This window comes from Eptesicus fuscus, chromosome 7 (assembly GCF_027574615.1).
Source record: "Eptesicus fuscus isolate TK198812 chromosome 7, DD_ASM_mEF_20220401, whole genome shotgun sequence".
In the NCBI taxonomy this organism is placed as follows: domain Eukaryota; kingdom Metazoa; phylum Chordata; class Mammalia; order Chiroptera; family Vespertilionidae; genus Eptesicus; species Eptesicus fuscus.
The window spans coordinates 56267641-56271436 of NC_072479.1; the positions used below are offsets into that span (position 1 = coordinate 56267641).

Here is a 3796-nt window from a genome sequence, read left to right on the forward strand (position 1 = left end):
CTAAATTTGTCAACTCTCTCTAGAGTCTGTTGTTTCTTCCTCTATGTGGCTGTACATACATTTATTATAGCAGTTACTACATCATATTGTAATTATTCATGTATTTGTCTTAGCCACAAGATTGTGAGCACCTATAACATAGTAGACACTCGATAAATATTTTTTAAACAGATGAATGAATGAAAGAAATGTCCTACATTATTGTATGTTACAGTTTATCATTTTCTAAGATGGGGCAACTTAAAAACAAAAAAAACAAACAAAAAAAAGGAAATATACACACATAAAATAAAAAGTAGGACCACTGTTAATATCAGATGTAAGAGCCCTAACTGGTTTGGTTCAGTGGATGGAGCGTCTGCCTGCGGACTGAAGGGTCCTGGGTTTGATTCCGGTCAAGAGCGTGTACCTCGGTTGCGGGCACATCTTCAGTAGGGGGTATGCAGGAGGTAGCTGATTGATGTTTCTCTCTCATCAATGTTTCTAACTCTCTATCCTTCTCCCTTCCTCTCTGTAAAAAAATCAATAAAATATATTTTTAAAAATATATCAGATGTAAGTAATAAAAACGAAATAGACCCTGGCTTGGTAGCTCAGTTAGAGCATCGTTCCCATACTCTAGGTCAGTGGTCGGCAAACTCATTAGTCAACAGAGCCAAATATCAACAGTACAATGATTGAAATTTCTTTTGAGAGTCAAATTTTTTAAACTTAAACTATATAGGTAGGTACATTGTTATTAACTTAATTAGGGTACTCCTAAGCTGGCCTTTGCTAAAAACTCAAGGGGCCAAAAAGCCCCATGTGGCTCGCGAGCCGCAGTTTGCCGACCATTGCTCTAGGTCACAGGTTTGATCCCCGTCAGGGCACAGACAAGAAAACAACCAATGAGTGCATAAAGTGGATAAATGGTGATGAAAATAATAAAATTTTTAAAAATGCATAAATGAGTGGAACAATAAATCATTGTTTCCCTCCACCCCCCTTCCTCCCTCTCTAAAATCAAGTAATAAGTAAAACATTTAAATATATAAAAATAGGCCTAGCTGGTTTGGCTCAGTGGGTAGAGCATCTGCCTGTGGACTGAAGGGTCCCAGGTTCTATTCCAGTCAGGGGCACATGACCAGGTTGCAGGTTCGATCCCCAGTAGGGGGCATGCAGGAGGCAGCCGATCAATGATTCTCTCATCATTGACGTTTCTATCACTCTCTCCCTCTCCCTTCCTCTCTGAAATCAATAAAAATAAATAAATAAATATCCTATATAATAAAAGGCTAATATGCAAATTGTGAACCCCCTTGATAGGGAGTTCAACTGGGAGTTTGACCAGGGGGCAGGGCTGGCCAGCCAACCGCCTGCGGCCCCTCCCCTCGGCCGGCCTGGTCCAATCAGCCCCGATCCAGCCGGATCCTACCCGTGCACGAATTCAAGCACTGGGCCTCTAGTATAAAAATAAAATATTTTTTTAAAAAGTAAATAGAGTGCAAACTCGATCACTAACTCTACATGATGTTGCAGAAGTGAAGGGAACCAGGTTTGCTAAAGTAATTGTGGTGATAGAAATGTATTAGCCTCAGAAGCTACTGAGGTGGTTCATTCTATCCTAGTACAGTGTAAAAAAAAAAAAAAAAAAAGTAAATAGAGCCCAGTCAGTGTGGCTCAGTGGTTGAGGGTTGACCTATGAATCAGGAGGTCATGACTGGTTCAATTCCCAGTCAAGGCACATGTGCAGGTTGAAGGCTTGTTCCCCAGTGTGGGGAGTGCAGAAATCAGCTGATCAATGATTCTCTCTCATCACTGATGTTTCTGTCTCTCTCTTCCTTCCTCTCTGAAATCAATAAAAAATATTTTTTTAAAATAAAGGACCACTGCCAATACCAGATATAAATAATAAAAACTAACATTTACCAAGCACTTGTGTGTGCCAGATGAGTAGACCCAGGTTGGGAAGGGTCTGAATTTTATACAATTTGAAGATTCTCTTTAAGAAAAAGAATGAAAAATTACAATACAAAATTAAATACAGGTTCTTGGGGGTAAGCTGTACAAATAAGAGCCCTGAAACTTAAGTGTCTAGTTTCAAGGCAATGCCACTCTGGTGCTAAGGTATTATTTGATCTGCTTAAACAATCCTGTGAAATAGAATCTTCATTTTAAAGATGAAGATGTTGAAGCCCAAAGAGGCTGAACAATTTAGTAAGTATAACAGGAAGGGTTGGAACCCAGGATGTCTGGCTTCAGAGTTCATGCTCTTATGCTCTGCTGCCTCCCTGAATTGGTGTGCAATATCTATCCACTGTAGGTTCAGATATGGCATTCCCCATCTAAGATAATTATTAAATTTTAAACCTGACAATATAACAAAAGCTGCAGGGCATGGCTCTCTACAAGTACTTGGGTCATATTCTCTAGCTAGAAGCTTGTACTTCTTTAGAGCTTGCTTAGTCAAAGATGAAAGAGTAATTGAGTCTGAGTCTCAATAGCTCTCTTGGACACAGCAATTCAATTTGTCTCTTAAATATGTAAAGCTAATAATCTCAAACATGATTCCTTTTGGTGTAGCTTTGTTAGCCATTAAAAATATTATCATGGCCCTAGCTGGTTTTGCCCAGTGGATAGAGCGTCAGCCTGCGGACTGAAAGGTCCCGGGTTCGATTTCAGTCAAGGGCACATGCCAGGGTTGCAGGCTTGATCCCCATTTGAGGGCATGCAGAAGACAGCCAATCAATGTTTCTCTCTCATCATTGATGTTTCTCTCTCTCCCTCTCCCTTTCTCTCTGAAATCAGTAAAAATATAAAAAAATATATATATATATTATCATGGATGCAGATTAACCAAACCTAATCTAATAATGAAACCTGATTTTTCTACCACAAGTAAGAGTAACCAATAATACTCATGTGAATGATAATCAGAAATTAAAGTGATTTGAGGATTTTTTTTCTTCTTAATTAAAAAATAATTATGAGCCTACCTGTCTTCTTCCTCCTTCCTTCCTGAATAATTCAGTCTAAAAACCCTTCTGTGGGTAATGTAGGAGTCCAGTTAGATGAGCAGCAACAGTGGCCCACTGTGGGATGTTGGAACCTGAGAAGGGTAATGATATTTCTGATTCTATGTGGTGGTATCATTGTGGGAGCCTGGCATGAGGCGTTGGAGCTCAAACAGGCATTCATGGTTGGGGGAGGGACAGGCAGTAACAGAAGATTGGTTATATATAAGGGAGATTGATTAAATAAATAAATAGATTATAAAGGGAACCAGGTTTCTTATGCCAGACAAGGGTCTCAAGTTGGAAAAGGAGAATATCAGAATGAATCATGTAACATGAGGTTAGAATTAGAGGTATCAGCATAAAAATACATAAATATAGATCATATATAAAATATATATAATATGTCATATCCTGCCTAATAAAAGAGTAATATGCAAATTAACCATCACTGCTACACCCATAAGCCACGCCCACCAGCCAATCAGAGCAAGTATGCAAATAAACTCAACCAAGATGGCTACAGCCACAGAGAGCAGGAGGGAGGCTTGGGTTTCCCAGGCAATGGAAGAAGCCAAGCTTTTGCCTGTCCTTGTTGGCCTAAGCCTCCACTCAAGGCTACAAAGTTTCAATTATAGAAGGTAAACAAATCCAAACAGAAATGGTGGCAGCCACTGAGCTGGAAAGAGCAGGAGGCTAGGGTTGCCCCCTGGCAATGGAAGAAGCAAAGCTTTCCGCACACCCTGGCCAGCCCAGGCCTCCGCTTAAGGCTACAAAGTTTCAATTATACAAACGCCAACAGA

At 39.9% G+C, this 3796-nt stretch overlaps 1 non-coding gene across 1 annotated transcript; it reads left to right on the forward strand.

Annotated features, from left to right (window-relative positions):
- The first annotated feature begins 1481 nt into the window (after window positions 1-1481).
- On the forward strand, window positions 1482-1614 carry LOC114231077 (small nucleolar RNA SNORA66). Its single transcript, XR_003617056.2, has one exon. It is a non-coding gene; the product is annotated as a small nucleolar RNA SNORA66 (small nucleolar RNA).
- The last annotated feature ends 2182 nt before the right edge of the window (window positions 1615-3796 follow it).